The 17,354-nt window shown below is 46.1% G+C and overlaps 1 protein-coding gene across 2 annotated transcripts in view; it reads right to left on the bottom strand.

The window, feature by feature from the left end:
• LOC121593488 (phosphatidylinositol 4-kinase beta) overlaps positions 1–15,452 on the bottom strand; it is a 96,186-nt gene extending 80,734 nt beyond the window's left edge. The window contains exons 1-2 of one of the 2 annotated variants that reach the window (XM_041915854.1): positions 15,295–15,452; positions 13,657–14,035 (exon numbers count right to left, since the gene is read on the bottom strand). The gene's annotated coding sequence lies outside the window, so the exon portion shown is untranslated. The remainder of the gene's footprint in view (positions 1–13,656; positions 14,036–15,294) is intronic. The other variant, XM_041915855.1, reaches the window with a different exon arrangement.
• Positions 15,453–17,354: the final 1,902 nt, after the last annotated feature.

Raw genomic sequence — 17,354 nt, 5'->3', positions numbered from 1 at the left:
CGTGATGGTGGTACATCACCGCGCACAGCTTCAATTGCATCGCTACTCCAATACAATTAGTGCACAATGGAACCTGCCGCTAGTTTTTTCTGCCGGTTCTTCCATCCTAATTCCTCCCGTTGAAACTGGAGCAATTCCCAAAGAAGACCCCGCTACGCCAAGACCGAGCCAGAGCAGGACGACCATCATTGAAACGGAACTCCGAACATGACAAAAGGTTATAAATTGAAAAATTGTTTTACAACCGCTGTTAATGTCCCCCTTCCCTTCTCTGCTGTTGTCACCACACAAGATTGGGATGGGATGTTGGTGTGCACTATTGGGTCCGAAGGGTTGCCAAACCACCGAACCAACCGGTCAAGTGGCGTTTTCTTTGGCGAGCTGATCAACAGTTGCGTCGTTGCGGCCGCGCACTTGAGCAACAATCAACATTCCTAAGCCAATGAAGAACGCAACCAACAGCCCAATAGAGGAACGAAGCAGCACCACCAACGCCAGAGGACACTTCGTGGGACTTTCACTGGAGCATCCAAGTGCTGAGTTTGGGTGTACATTGAAGGACGGCGGCGGTGGCGGTGAAGGCAATGGAATTGTTACAATTGTTGACAGATTAAGTTTGATTGAGTACTTTCTCTTTCCACCATGCTTTTGGGATGGAACTAAGGCTGTTTTTTTACGATATCGTTGGATCTTTGCGTAACGCAACAACATATTGGGCGCACTTGTTTGACTTATATACCAAACAAACAATATAGATCAAAGACCTGTTTTACTGCACCAAGTAGCTATATAGCTGAAGGTTTCCAATCGCCTTTTTCCCATCTCCCGGGGTGTCATTTCACGCTTTGACAAATCGCATTTTCCGCTTCCGTCACAACGAGACTATCCCTCACCCATCCATTCCAAATGCCAGTCTTGCGTTCGGTGCACTCGATTTGCGGTGCGTTGTGGTTTGCACACACAGAGAGAGAGAAAGAGAGAGAGAGAAAGAAAACTCAAACGGAAATTTAATTTCCACCAAGAAGGCAAGATCCACCAACAGCACCAGCACACTCGGAAGGAAATCGTCAAACAGTGGCCGTGTGTCTTCCACTGGGGCGCGTTAGGCTTCCGTAACCATCATCGAACAAGCGCGCGCAAAAGCTCACATTACTCCCCCCCACCCCCCACTCTCTTCCTCCAGTGCCAGTGCGTGTGTGATGCATGCAATGGATGCGTTTGGCGGTGGAAAACAAGAAGAAAATAGAGGAGCTTGAACTCTCAAGCGCAGCAAAAAAAGATGTATAAGTACACGCGTAATGCGGCATAATGAATGGGTAGGGGGGTGGGCGGGCAAAAAGTTTCATCGTTGCATCCCCACAACCACCCAATCCGGGGGAGAAAGTGGTTGAGCTTTCGCGAACTTCCCAACACACGCGCACACACCTCATTCGCCGTCTTCCTTGTCCACCAACGGGGTGTGTGTGTGTGTGTGTGCGTGTGTGTGCATTGGTATAAACAGCACGTTGGCCGATTTTCCTGTTTGCTGAAGGGTTTAACTGCATAATTTAAAGGTTTAAATAGCGACTAGCAAAACCTAGTTTGCCAGTTCGCTGGCATTTCGCAAACGAGCTTTTTGTTAAAGCGATTGTAACCGAAACCTTCGATTCGACTGAAAAGAAATGTACCAACAACAGCGAATGATTTAAATTGGCGATTACGTTCCAGGTGGACAAACGTTCATTGACCACCGTGGCCAGGGTCTGTTTTGTGTGTGTGTGTGTGTGCTGTGTATCAAACAATACTATCGGCAAATACCTATCGGCACCGATTACTGCAATGGCACGAGTTGCATTTAAATGCTGCAGCGACCGAGATGGCTATCTTGGTTTTGGATTGCGCAAAAAACACTCTAGCGCAAACTGCATCATAGGCAGTTCGTTTTTTTTCTTCGATTCGTTAAAGGGTAGTGGCCTTAAGAGCGTGCTAGCCTCGCTTACAAGATCATATCACGGGGGGCCGCCGCGCAGCACACCGGTTGAACGGTTTTGATCGATGCAAACGGTACCGGAGTCATTATTTTGGACTGTTTTTTTGTATTTCTTCTTCCCAAACAATACGCGTATGCAGCAGCAGCAGCAACACGCCAGTTGGAGTTTGGAAGCACGTTTTCATTGTAATTAATTTACGTCATTCAATAAAAAGCGGGCATTTGCGGCGGGGCGAAATTAATCAAAATCCCACCGAAGATCTTGAGCAAATCGTGCGGGGTAGGTAGCGTGGCTGTTTGGTTGTTCCTGCCTAAAAACACGATTCGATTTAAATTACTATTCACGATAAGTCCCGCTTTTCCCGTGGCAGGTGGTGATGGTGTTTTCCACCGCGCGCTAACTGTTACGGTACGGGGCGGGAGTGTAGAGAGCTTGGCCATTTTTACTACATATTCCGTTTGTTCCTCCCAACCTAACTGGATCAATTGTTGGCTATTATTTTTAGTTTGCCTCTTTACGCTCTACCCCACTACCATCCATCCATACAATATCGGCCTAATCAAAGGGATTTATGTACCAAGTTTATGCTTTGGCATTGTTCCCATTTTTTTCCTTGTGCCCCTAACTGAACTTAGTACAATGGAAAACTAGGTTTTTTTTTTCTCAAAAAAATCAATTAATCCACTTTGGGAATAATTAAATACATTCGGACGGTAGTCATGTGTGTGTGTGTGTGTGTGTGTTTTTTTCCATCTTCCATTTGCAAATCGATCGAAATCGTGTTGATTATGGAAAGCCAAATTCCCCGCTTGAGAGCAATTACTTTAAATTGGAAATTGCTCATTGGGCTCGCCCCTATCACTGGGACCGGAGATTGGGATAAGATAATTACGAAAGCAGCACTATCTTTCGATACTTCTTCTCTTTAAGTGTGAGTGTGTGCAAAAAAAAAACAAACAAAAGAAACAAAGCACAAAGTAAGTGAGGTTATGCTTGAAAAAGAAACAATCTCTAATTAACCGCACCGGCATCGGATGGCAATGACAAGCGCAGTAGGGAAGCCACCTAAGTTATAATGAGATGAAAGGGAAGTGGATGGAGAGAGGGAGAGAGAGAGAGAGAGAGAGAGAGAGAGAGAGAGAGAGAGAGAGAGAGAGAGAGAGAGAGAGAGAGAGAGAGAGGGATGAAAAACTAAAAGATTTCTAATTTCCGGCGATTTATGTCAACATTGCTGCGTCAAACGGTTACGCTAAGCTAACCTTGAATGTTAAAAGGCAATGTGGCGTGCCGGGGTGGTTTTTTATTTTCTACAATTTGACAGGTTTTTGATGCCCATTAGTGAGGTTGTTGTTTTTCCCCCTCCCCTTACTTCTGTGATCGTGTCACTTTTTTATGATGAAATTTCATTTGACAATTCATCTTTGACTCCCCCAACAAAAACGAAGGGTTGATCGAAAAGAGGGAACACAAGTTGAAACCACACGGTTAAGGTGCAATCGACGAAGCGCATATTACACAAACTACACACACACACACACACATAGAAGACATTTTTGGAGCAATTTCGGCAGTAAACAGTGAATCGTGACGTTTGCATTTATTGTAACACACGTTTGTGAGCAACTCGCGGCCAAGAGTTGTAGCCGTGACCGGATTTTCTGTGTGTCTGTGTGTACGAGCATCGAGGGGGGTGGGGGGAGACCCCGCAATATCCTTTCCATCGGACGGACAATTCGAAATGGTGGCAACAGCAACACGATTTGGTCGTAGTTTCGCTTTCAGCTTCGTTACCCACGAAATGATACACCGGACGCCACCGGCTTCTTCATTGCGAGCCGTCCATTGCGAACACGCCTGACCCTTTGGATTGATGTGTGTGATCTTCAAAGCGACTCAAAATACAATTTACGAATAGAGAATCAACTTTTGAGCGTTTAGAAATGGTTTTTGTAAATGTTAAAAAGAATTATATAAGAAATGCCTTCAAACTATCAACATTGGACGATAAAAACTCAGCGTCCGGAAGCTGCTATAAATAGCCAACACAATACTGTTGGTGACATGCAAAAAAAACCGCTTCCAATTAACGCAAAACCTGTCCCATTAGTGATCTCCCTCTCTGCTAGGGAAAACACGTCCAACCACAATTCAACATGGTCGCCCGCAAACCGAACCATACACACCAAACCAAAGCAAACCACCCCTCAAGAGACACCTTCCCTCAAGGGACAAACCGAATGACCGAGGAGTTTGGAGGGGAACTGAAGAGAAGGTCCATCAAAATTCAAAAATCGACGCGAACCGCTCTGCGATCAACGTGCCCAAATTTCGATCTCGCGCATTCTTCGCATTCCAATGTACCACCACCACCCCACCATTCCTAATCACACCTCGCTCCCACATCCCCTAAGAAACACACGCAGGCCAACGCAGAGGTAAGTGTGACCGAATGTTTACAAACACCGAACCAGTGTGCGGCGGCGGTGTGTGCTGCGTCGAACAGTGGTGGTGTATGGCCTCCGTCAACCCCATCCACCACCACATCGGATATGAATATCCCAAAACAGGGTTGACAGTTGGCAACCCTTGCCATAAATTAACCCCACCAAAGACGCACCGTTCGATGCCGGAGGGATAAAAAGAGCGAAAGAGAGATAGAGCGTGACACACTGATTGGAGAGCCCGACTACAAGTACGAGCCGAAATTGGACGGACAGGCCCCGATGGAGTCGTCAGTGCGGACCGATTTTGGCTATTGGAATGACACCTAGCGCTCACCTCTCTCTCTCTCTCTCTCTCTCTCTCTACCCCTGGTTACAGGTTCCACCGTCCCTTCGTTGTGTGTTTCCGAATGGGGGTCACTCACTTTCAATTGTGTTCAATCAAAATTCCACCGGAATTCATGCACCGAATGGGAAACAAACTCTCCAAACGTTGGTCGGTTTCGGTAGCGATCGCTAGCTAGTAAATCCAATACCCCGTTGGCTTGGCTGGCGACCGTTTGGGGGAACGAGGTCGCCTTCAATCGCCTGACCCCCCGCGTGAGAGCGCCCAACCGTTTGTGTGAACTAAACGAGTTGTGTTTTGAGAAACACGCACTGATCTTTAGCCAGCCCCAAAACCACAGCAGGCGTGCTCGGCAACTGTAACTAGCAACGACGAGCAGTGGCAGCGTGATGGTAATAAAGTAATGGGAGCTTCGTGCTTGCATCGATGTCCTAAATACCAACGTCATGAAATTCTAAACAAATTCATGATTTGAAGATTTTCGGGGGGTTTTTTTTTTGCTGCCAAAAAACCTACATTTCCAAACACCCCAAACACGATTCTATAAAACCATTAAAGATGAATTAAACAAACCTCCACAACCGCACCAAAGCACACACAAAGGCACGCGTTTCAGATTCAGATACCCCAACCAAGCACTTCTTGGTCCATTCCCTTGGGCCACCATGGAGTTATGTGTTCGTGCTTCAAAACATTCACAATTATTCAGGGTCAGTCCGCAGGCCAAAAGTACTAGTAAACGAACGCGATCCAAACCAAAATAAAAAAAAACACTGACCAGAATCGAATGGAAGGCGTCAATGTATGACATAGTAGCTAGTACATTACCCCCCATCCAATGGGAAACCTCACCCAACCATAAACGACGACAACGACGTAAATATACACAGCAGTTCGGTTTGAGGTGCCTGCTCTGCTTGGACTTTGGATTCAAGCGCGTACTAATCAGCTGCAAAACTCACCTTCTTACTGATCCAACAACACACAACACAAGGGGGGACGAAGAACCACAAGATCCGCAACACGGGTACCCCCCGTTGGCAAGGTCAACTACTCCTTCCAATCGCATACTGTAGTGTAGTAGTACTGCAAACAAGCAAACAGGTAAACAGTGTGCTAAGACATCCAAAGAAGGCAGCTGTAAGTCTTCCGAAAGGATTGCGCTTTAAACCCCTCTTTCTTCGATGCTTGAACTTGAATGTCATACACATTCTGACGTTACAACAGTTCGTTCCCACGTGTCAAAGTGACGTGTTTACTATTATGAATTACTGCTGGAAAAGAAAGAAGATCCAGTCTAAAAATAGGCCAGTAAACAAGTTCATAGGGCTTCGTAGTAGTTTTTAGAGCCAATATTAGGGCCTGACTTGATAATTTGATCATACATCATAGCATCAAGAAGGAGACTTAATGAATATTTTAGTGTCAAATCAATTGACATGATCTATTGTACCTCCTGCTACCATCCTTCCAAATTGATCATGAAGAATTCAAGGTCCTTAATGAATCAATAATGTTGGCCACATCCACAAAGTCTGGAGTTCTTCCACAAAGAAAGCTCCAACGTTATCGAAACACTTGAACTACACACACACCTGACCTTACGCAAAGATTTGCACATTCAGGTGTACAGATGCAGGTGTCTGGACAGCAAGTCACGCGCGAAGCTTCCACTCTCTCGGCGCACATCATCCTTCCCTTACACAAAAGGAGCATCTACCACCCAAGCAAACCTCTAACTTATCTGCATTCTTCGCTTTCCAGGACCCTAAAAACAAAACCCCTGCAATGTATGCAAACGAGAACGAATCGACTGCAGTGAAATGGGCGAAACAACGTATTTCCGAAAAGAAACTCGCAAGAACATCGCCGCCACCACTGCCTACGATTGCGCGGCCGTGAGGTTAAAAATCAATAAATGTCGCCGTCTCGACCGCAACCGGTAGCACAACATAGGCACAAACACACACACACACACCTGGCAGCGCCATTCCTCCGAGACGGGACCTTCAACTGCGGGAAGTTGAATTACACGTCCATTTGCTCTAATAGCCGTGCCTCTGTGTCTTCTTGCACCACCGTCTCCCGTCCGTACAGGTCCTTTGCTAAACACTCTGCACTCTCCGCTGCAGCCTTGCCCAATGCAAATGTGCTCAAGGCCCCAAAAAAATAGACAGCCAAGCCTGCCAGCCAGCCAGCCAGCAGTAAGTACACACCGCCACCCGAACCAGCCAGTAATTGCATATGGCGCGCGAGGCCTGCCACTTCGTTCCATTAAGGGCAAATGGCGCGCTCACATGTTGAGCGAGCGAGCGAGCGACCGTGCACATGTCCGACTGTGACCTACCCTAAACGATTTGACTGCAGTCTCACAGTTTGTTTACAGTTTACATTTACGCGAGAGAGCTCGCGGATTTTAAGGTTCATAAAGGCTTAAAGCCTCCAAAGGAATGGATAGCTTTTTTAATCGATCGACAGCACACTTCGCCGTAAGCAGCTTCGGATATTGGACAATAAGTTATAGCGCCAGTCGCTAAGCCACTGCCACCTTCCTCTGGCAAGCAAAGACATAGGGCAGGGTGGGCTAATCCTAGGCTCTCGCGGCAAACCCTCTCCCTCGCTGGTCGCTTAATCCCGCTATAAGCCTTTCACGGATCGACCACGGGGGTTTCAAACCGGATTAGGGATCCGGCTTTGTAGCGCGCCGCACATTCCGTGGCTCGGTTTTAGGCTCCAATGAATAGCCATCCGTGTATTGCAAAACAGTTTCATTGGTGGTGAACCATGCAATCTGAACCAGCTGGGCGCGATGCTAGAACATACTGCGCTCCACGACGACGTCCAGCAGCAGACTTTGGTGTTGGATATTCGGGCGGGAAGGAAAGCGTTGGAATGATAGCGAAACTAGACTGTTACGAAATGTGTTGAGCCAAGTACTGTTGGGACCAAGGGAATTGTCACGTACTCGAACGGCGTACGTCTCGAACAGTCTATGATGCAACGTCAAGAGATTGTGCCATTACAATGTTTTGACAAAAGCAGCATAAACCAACCAACCAACCACAAAAAAAACCAGAACACAACTTTATTGACGATCGAAGCGCCCAGAACCTTTCGAAGATGCCAATCAAATTGATCACGAAGCCACAAGCCACTTATCAGAAAATGGTAAACAAATTCTTGTCAACCATTAAATGTGCGTGATTCGCTTGGTTCTAGAGAGCGAGCGGCTCTCTGATAAGACGAGAAGTTGTCACACGAGAAAAGGGCGTCCTATTGCTGGCGCTTACGCCCTTTGGCCTTCGGGGAGTGCTTAGCCATTAGTCTGGAATAACAATTTTCAATGCCATTTTTGCTCTTCAAACCACTTCTTTAGACCACTCAAGATTTAATGCCAGGAACACACTGTGAACCCAAAAAAAAGGACCGGAAAACCGTTACATTCCAAAACAGAAATCACGAGCGAACCGAGCTCTGATTCGACGAGCTCTGATAGGGGACTGTGTGTGCTGTGTCTATCTTCCACCACACCCGACCGTTTCTTATCAGTTTGCCTAAGCCCGACGAGGCCAAGAACGGAATGCGGCCCATAAACAAGGCAACACAAATCCACCCATTCCAATAGATAGTCAGGATCAATGACCGCGCGTGCAGACATAAAGTCAGTTCCAATAGGAATTGCATCCATAGGCATTGCATTAAAAAAAAAGTGGGGTTAAATAAATAAATTACCCCTCTCTCTCGCCGTCCATGTGTCACCTCTCGCCGGCTCAAAGTGACCCATTTTGTAGGACCAAGCCCCCTCCCAAGTCTGCCCCTCTGTGGCCCACTCGATGGCCATTAAAAACGGCTTGTCGAGGGCGTTTGTTGGAAACGTGACAAGTGCAGTACGACAAAACGGGGCCATCCTCTTTAAAGGCTTTTCTCAATTTGGGTGAGTAAATAAAGCGCATCTTGTTGCAAATGTCTCTCAAGCTCTAGGCTTTCCGTGCTCATGAGCTTGAGAAAGAAAAATGACCCACAATGGGGACGATGCTGACACCAGTGACAACTTCTTGAATATTCCAGAGTGGCACACGAGCAAATCTTCCAAGCGATAAGAGCCCCCCCAACCCACACACCATCATAATCAAATCCGTTTTGCGAATTAACGTGCGAAAGTTGGTGGGGGACGTTCTGTGAAAAGGGGCCACATAAAGTCAGATTGGGGTGCACCATTTTCCACATCCAGAGCACGATTCTGAGCATAAAGTTCCGGATTTTTCTGCCACGAAACACAGACACAACAACACACAATAAGGGCGATAAGTTTTCCAGTGGTTTGCTCTTTTAATTTTCTTTGAGGGTTTTTATTTGATTTATAAAAGGCTACCACCATTCTACGCCTAGAGAGCGCGCCAGTCGGCAGCATTTCCACGTTGAAGCTGTGAAACTTTTTACTTTGCCCACCCCATCATGACGCGCGGCCGACGTTCGGAAACGTTCGCAATCAATAATTCAACGACGACCATCATCATCATCTTAGAGAGCCTTGTTGGGCCTCCTTCGATGCTCGGTTGAGATTTGTTCGAAGATGGATGAGGGAGCAAAAGAGCGACTTTAACCTAAACGGTAGCTATTATTTAACTCCAGCACCCCCAATTTCTTTCTCGCTTAAATTGAGGCTTCTTGCACATCCATTGGGTGCGCATGCAATGCAGGAGGGATAAAGGGCGGAAATAATAGATAATTCAAAATGCAGCGAAAGTTGAATAGGGGGGAAAACATACGTTTCCAAAAGCTAGGAATTTGCCCACCCAACATCGGCGACTCATACTTCACTCCATGAAGTGTCTCACTACAAATTGGACCTGGTTTTGCCCTTAAACCAAGACCCGCCCAACCTCAAGCGACCCCAAGCGAATGTAGGCTTGAAAGCGAAACCCGTCACGATCTGTGTGGATGAATGAAAATTACGAAAATACTACTTTAACTCCCAAACACACACACACACACATAAATAAATACTCGCCGAGGAAAAAAGTGTAGAAAAAATGGAGAAAAACGGTGGATAAGAAGATAAGTAGAGGAAATGCTTCTCATTTCTTCACCAGATGCGCATCGACGCTTTTCTAGGCTATCTAGAGACGATCATTAGGATGATGATGATGATGATCGTGTTGTTGTCTGTGGCCCAAACATGGCAGATATAATGCAGCTTCATCCGTAGCATATTTTGAGCTACTTTTTGAAGCACACCAAAAAATCCTTGAGACAAACACACAGTGACACTAATTGACAGTAAAAGATGGAGCGCACTTGTTGTTTGAGCATTTCCACGAACTAAATGTTTAGAGCGAAAACTTTCTCGCAAGCAGCGGAAGGAGAGGAAGATAAGATGTATTTTTTAAAGAAGAAAAGCTTCATGATCAAGTTGAACAAACTTCAGCAAGGGAGCAAATCAACGAGCGTCCTTTGAAGTAGCTTTATCATATTGCTTTTAAAGTGATTGATCGATCTTACCAAGGGCGCACCCATATATGCATATGCGCCTCCTTGCTCAGGCACGTGTCGCTGTATACCCATCATTGCTACTTCAGAGGAAACTTTTAACAGCACAACAACAAAAAAGAAGGCTAAATATGGACTTCCTTTGAAGAAATGGATGCTACACGTGCACCCAGGATCAGAACATCAGAAAACAAGATTTCGTACAAACTTTCGGTGGGCTTATCTTACCAGCGTAAGAGTCACACATCCAGACACGACGGAACACGTGTTTGCTAGCAGGTGAATGATAAAAAGATGAACATTTTCCCGGCCGGTGTCCTAAACCGGATGAAAGGATTACCTTACTTCCTTCAGCGAGCGATTACAGTGAATGTGTGTCGTTGTAAGGCTTGTCAGACACACCAGGAAAAAAAACGTTGAGTACTGTCTTCAGATGAAAGTTTCTACCAACATAAGGGTTGAACATTCTAAACACGTGAGCTAAATGATGGATTTTACCTACATTTATTTGCGTTTAAGCAAAAAGAGATACAAAAAAAACATCCATCAAAACCAGGCACCTCTGGTGGGTTCAAAGTTTATCAAGACTTGATCGATTGACGTGTGGGGAAATGGAAGTAAAATAACTGGATAATGATGACCACTTTCCCGTTCTCACTCACCGTTTACCGCTGACAGACACTCGGTTAGGTGAAAAATACTCCAAGCTAGGCGCTCTCGCAAGGACGCTATTTCTCCTTTCCAAACCCGCAGACAGGCCACGATGGGGTGATGGTGTGTGTGCAGAAATCGATTGTCGTAGGCCTTACTACTGTGCCGGGGGGCTTTTGCAGTGTTTTCTACTACCGTGGAGGGATGTATCCTCCTGTACCCACCCACGGGGACACGACAAGGTTGTCCTTGGACGTATGTGTCAGTGCTTTTTTCCTCTTATACTTTCACGAAACGAAACGAAAAAGAATACGACCAAGGCAGACGGAACCGGCAGCGCAAAAAGGGACGATGATTTTCCGCCCATCGCGGAAACGTTACACTACACCCCCCCCCCCCCTTTTTCTTACCTTCCTTCTCGATACTACACTTCATGTTGGGGAATAGGTTGGCCACAGATACGCGATTCATTCATTGAGCTAGGACGCAGTGCGCGTCCGTTTGTAAGAAGAAATGCGCCGCCCCACCACCCTCTTATTTGCTGCTGTGTGCATGTAGTAGTGATGACACGCCGGGACCCATATTTTCCCATCTAACACCAAAATTGAAACAATATTTCATCAAAATGCAGTACATAATGTTGCAAACTACTGATTGGAGTGGAAATAAAGTTAATTAAAACAGCACGAATCCTTTCTAGGAGAAACGATTGGATTGGGTTCTGGTGCTGTTGGGTCCGTCTGGACGCGCCCTTCTGCCGAAGCTTTGCAGGGTTGGTGGCCTACAAAAAGCCACCCAGCACCATTACCAGCATAGCTCGCTCGCTCCCCAGCAGGCACACAGCAAGGACTAACACACACACACACTAACATACAGGCGTGTCCATGCAGTCGGCTGCAATAAAGGGGAGCGCGCACGAAGGGCGAAGGACGATGGAGATACTCCATTTCGTTGTGGAGCTTGTGTGGAGTCGCCTAGTCTGAGGTGTTATTCCGGTCCTTTCCACTGTGGTGTGGAGCTCGGTGTGTTTGTGTGAGAGTGAGTGAGTCCCCCAACACACACACACACGAGCAAGGACGTACCGGGACGAAAAGCCGAACGATTCCGAACTCGAAAATGCTCGTCCTGCGTTCAAGTCAATACGAAAATACTCTCTCGCATGTCTCTCTCTCTCTCTCTCCTTTCCTCGCACATACGCGTATGGCGCTCTCGCACATTCCAGCAAGGATATGGAACAACACCCACGCGATTTCGGTGATACGGCACCCCAGGAAAATGGCACCAACACCAAAGAACCTGCACCCGCATACCGTGTGCCGTAGTCTGCATTCAGGCGATTAACACACACACACACAAACACACGATGCCGCCGTTCGTCTGGCACAATTTCCATTCCGATTATGTTGCACGCTCTGCCTTCCCTAACCCTTCCCCGTCCCCACCCACAGCCCCGGGTACTACGGGAGTGTGTGAAAAGTCCACAAAAAGAAGAGCCTTTTCCACGTACAATTGAAGGTGGTTTTGTTGCATGCAGCATCCAGCAGCAATGTGAAACTGTTGAGCTTTGGAGGCAGGTTGAGGCAGCAGTGCTAGTACAATTGCCTCTCGAAATGGGAAATGGGCACACTTTTCCCATCAATTTTCATTTATCACACCGTGCTTCCCGTTTCGGATTGAGAAGTAATTGTTTTTTTACTACTACAACCGAAACACACACCAAACCCAAACAACGGAAACACGCATGGAAGAAGAGGGCTGCGCAATGCATTCCCGGCAGCAAAGGTGAACCTAACTCCCACTGCACCACCACACCATACCACACACCCGGAATTGATTTACGACGAGCGAAAACGAGCGTGAATATTACGCGTTCAAAACGCCACAAATTTTCGGCCGAAAATAACGCCGATTGCGCTTGGGAAATCTTCCTGGTCTAGCTTCTTGCGCCTATTATGCGCTTCGGAAGGGCTGGCCACACGTTTTAATGGGGAAGGGACGGGAGAGAGAGAGAGAGAGTGAAAAAAAACAATCCACCCCCGAAACCAGAAAACCAATTGTCGGAAATTGGAAAATATGATATTTATTTCCACGCACGGGCGCGGGATACACTGCGCTGTACCCTCTCCGTTTAGGAGTTTTTGCGTAACGAAGATGCTTTGTCGAGGATGGGTGGTCGTTACGCCCTTTATGTGCCACCCGCTCGCCCCCCCCTCCCTCCCCCACTAAGTGTTGCAATCTGCAATAAAATACCGCAAAGAATGGTGGCGGCACGCGGCGGCATCTTTATTTCCCCGTTTCCATATGGTGGGTACTCTCTCGGTGGGGCCAGCACTGGGTGGAGGAGGAGAAGGATTGTGTGTCTCTTCTCATTTTGAGCTATTTTTGAATTTGTTAATACACTCACAGGCATGTTTATTTCGAGTGCCATTTTTTATGAAAAGGAATGTAGGGAGAAGAGGAAGGTCTATGCTTTGGGAAACAATCGCCAAAAGATATGTTACAAAATGGGCAAAATATGGTAATGAAAAGATGTTTTTATGAGTAAGATTTTTGCACTTCACCAAATAGTTGAACAAACATAAAGTAAAAACAGTACAACAACCCTACACCAGTCGCCAGGTTGGCATGGTGATTGAACCGTGGACGAGTTGACTCCCTCGCAAGGTCGGAGATAGTTCGTTTCCCATTCGGATCCTGGTATATGTCGTAACCTCCTTATCACACTAAACTTTTTAACTATGTGTAACTTGTTACTTACCTCTTTTTTCCTCAAAAGCTGCTCCAACGTTTGCTGTACTCCATTCGGGGGCTCAACAGCTACACAATCGCACACTGAACTCTAAACTACGCTTTTTTGTCTCGGAACAGCTGCACCTTAATCTGCACTCACTTTGGTCAGGGAGGAAGGAAGGCCTCCGGGCACTAACTTCACAAACACTCCAAAAAACATATATCACCAAATTCCTTGCAATCTGTGTGTACGAATGTAACAATTTTGTATCGCTACAGACAACATACAGAAGAGAGAAAAAAAAACGAAGCAAAACACTACTTTTCAAAACTCTACACGCACCACCACAATGCACTATCAATCAAACACGGAGAAACACTTCCGGCGGCAAACACAATCAGCATCACTGCAAAACAGAGGCACAACGTGGGAAGAGATTAGGGGAAAGAAAACGATTGTATGCAGCAAGAAACAAAAAATAAGCAAGAGACACGGGAAGCAAAGCAGGCATTTGTTTATCACTCGCCACACACTGCTGGACCATACGGCGTGTATGGAAGAACGCACCAGCACACACACACATACATAGACAGAAGTATGTGCGCATAGTTACCCATACACAAACACACATACGGGCATCAGAACGCAGGATAGAAGAGTGTGTTTAGGGCGTTGTTTTGATTTGTTCCATTGCTTTTACACTTTTTAGAGGGCGAAAATTTGCACACGTTACCGCAAATTTTCATATAAAATGGATTAAAATTTACTTTCTTCTTCGCTATCAGCACTGTTCACGGGTGCACCAAAGCGAGAGAAACTTGAGCGTCGTTGACACGGATGCAATAAATAGTGCCACGCAGCAACCAGTGTGTGAGAACGGGATAGCGTGAGCAATACACAGAAGAATAGAAAATCGTGCAACGAAAAAGAACACAAGAGTTGATTTGTTTTTTTTTTTTTTTCGATTTGACCTCGCACGATGACGAATTTCCAAGGCATTCACTTCCGAACTGTTGGCACAAGGTTTGCACGGAATGCAACAACACCCAACAACACAACAGAACACCATTTACTTCTCGGGTTTAGGATTGGCGCACACACTGACACTCGCACTGTTTGGTACAAGTAATTGGAACACACACTCAGGCTTTGATTTCCGTTCTTATTACGTTATTTCTACCACAAAATCATCATTATTTCGTTTTTTGAGTATTTCTTCAGAAGAAATCAACTGCAAATCCACAATACGGCTAGGCTCCGTTCGATGGCACCGAAGCTGCAATTGGACACACACGCACACTTGTTTACACACTCGACCCGTCGCATGCTTCTGACGCATTGCTCCTTTGATGGTGTGGCTGGGGTTGTGTGTATTGTTGGCAGCCAGCAATATAGAAAGCAGCCGACATCACACGTACAGCTCCACACACACAACCACATACCAATCATACTCCCTACAGCACGCACCACACACAAGCATCAAACCATTTCTAGATGCTTCAGCAATCGCGCTCCCAAGCGTGTGTGTGTATAGACGCAACACGCGATGCAGCAGTGGTAGTGAACGCTACGCGCGTAGCGCTGGCCGAACGGGATTTAAATGCACCTACACCTACAGTCCTAATGTCGATTCGAAGGTTTGGACACTGTGAGCAAAACACAAACCTAAATTCAACGGACACTGCCTGCACACCAGCAGGGAAAGTTGATCGTACACTGAGGTATGCAATCGATTATGCGTAATGTTACAGGGACTTTTTAAACACAAAAACACTCGGAAAATCGCGGACGCGACAGACGCACATCCGTACGCTTTGACTTTTGGTGAGTGACAAAAAAATGGCTGCCACAACAAACACTCACAGCAAATCTGGTCCCTTCGCGCGAAAGCGAGACACACTACCGGGGCGCTGGAAAGAGATGCCGCTAGAGCTGCGTTTACCGCAAATCGCCGAACAATGCCCGAAATGCCCACTGTGCGAGTAGAGTTTTGGCCACAGCGTTCCCAAGTAACAAAATGGAACAGCGTTCAATTCAGTTTTAATTTGCAGTAAAGTTGCAATAATGAACTGAAACACCGTTCGATTTGCGTATTCTACTGCTTAAGTCAACGGCAAATTATAAAGCAAATGGATGTTTTGATTACAGGGTTGATTTGCAAGAATTACTATACGAAGTGAAATATTTTGACCAATTTAAACCACATGATACTCTAGTGTGATTTAACATGCATATCCTTCTCTTTTTTTGACTCATGAGTAAGGGAGAAAGAGCGAAATGAGCGAGGCAGTATAGGAAATGGTGCAACAGTACCACAGTATACCTTTTGAACAATTCAAAACTGAGCTTCTAAACAATCATTTACAAGGAGCTAAAATACATCCATTATTCTACATAGATAAAACATTCATACACGAGTGTAGTATTTCAAATGGTTCCAATTTTCAATCTCCAGACATTCCAAGTTTAAGACCAAACACGTGCCTTTAACGTTTGTATACGGCCGCAAATCAATTAAAAATTTGTAAAATGAACTCCAAACAAATTTAAAAAACCATTATCAATTTGTACAGAAAACGTCTCCAGTTTTGCCCGCACCATTTTGAAAGATCCTCATAAATCAGAGACCTATTAACGGAAAGTTCAAAAGCCGCCCTCGCAGAAAATCATTAGTTATTAACAATTATCTGTTTGTGGACTGATTTAAACAAATTGAACCCAGCTTCGAATACGTTTTCAGCGTCATTGTTACATTAGAACCATCAATTGTTAGTTCTGAGCCGAATAAAATGCCCACAGGGAAACAGCTGTTACGGGCAGCCATCCATTTTCATCCAGAAATCGAATCAATTTGATCATTCGTCGTATGGTCCAAATAAGCGACATAAGGGTACATTCGATTGATGGTAATGATTGAATTAGTCACATCAGTTCCGTACGCTTTGCCGTTCCCCTGATAAGCCACCAGCCGACGACACACGCGGAACACACCATTCTGGTGGATCTGGCACTTTCCCGCCGTAACATTAGGACCAACATCCCCCTTTGCATTCTTTCTATCATTTTCAAACACCCGTATGCTTCCGTAATAGAATTCCGCTGAAAACTGATCTCCCTCCGCTCAACTTAGAATCGGATTGTTCCGTCCCGCTAATGGATGAATTTTCTTATTAGCACCCCATTCGTTTCCGAGGGCAGTAAAGTCGCCCGCGGTCGGGTGTGTGTGTCATGCTGGGCGCGTGGCGGTTGTACTGTCTCGACACCTCTCGGCAAATCGTCGTCTGCGCTTCCGACAAAACTAAACACAAAACGGTGTGTAAAAGGAAACGGCGAATAGAACGAACGAGGGCGAATAAAAAGTGCCTCGACCGATACATCATTCCATTTCCTGCGTAAAAAAACGGGCAAAACCCTAGCCCAACCCCAGACACGCCAGACGTTTGTTGGTTTCTGTTGTAGCGACCCGTAGTTTTTGATGATGATGATGATTATGATGCGATTTGGCCTGACTCAAGGCTAACACGCAATACACGGGGTTCCGCGTCGCATCAGGACTAACGGCGTAATGGTCGATGGACGACGCTTGCCCTTGATCCTATTGCCAGGACCTCACCTTTACTTTGGTTCCCCAATTCTAGCGATCGTTTGATATCGCCACATCGGTAGCCCAATGGTAGTCAAAATCTAGGCCAACCCCCTAGACCCGCCTTAGTAGCAGAACAGCG

This window comes from Anopheles merus, chromosome 2L, assembly GCF_017562075.2.
Source record: "Anopheles merus strain MAF chromosome 2L, AmerM5.1, whole genome shotgun sequence".
Lineage (NCBI taxonomy): Eukaryota > Metazoa > Arthropoda > Insecta > Diptera > Culicidae > Anopheles > Anopheles merus.
Note: the sequence above shows the minus strand (reverse complement) of the source record. Positions and strands in the feature narration are given on the sequence as shown.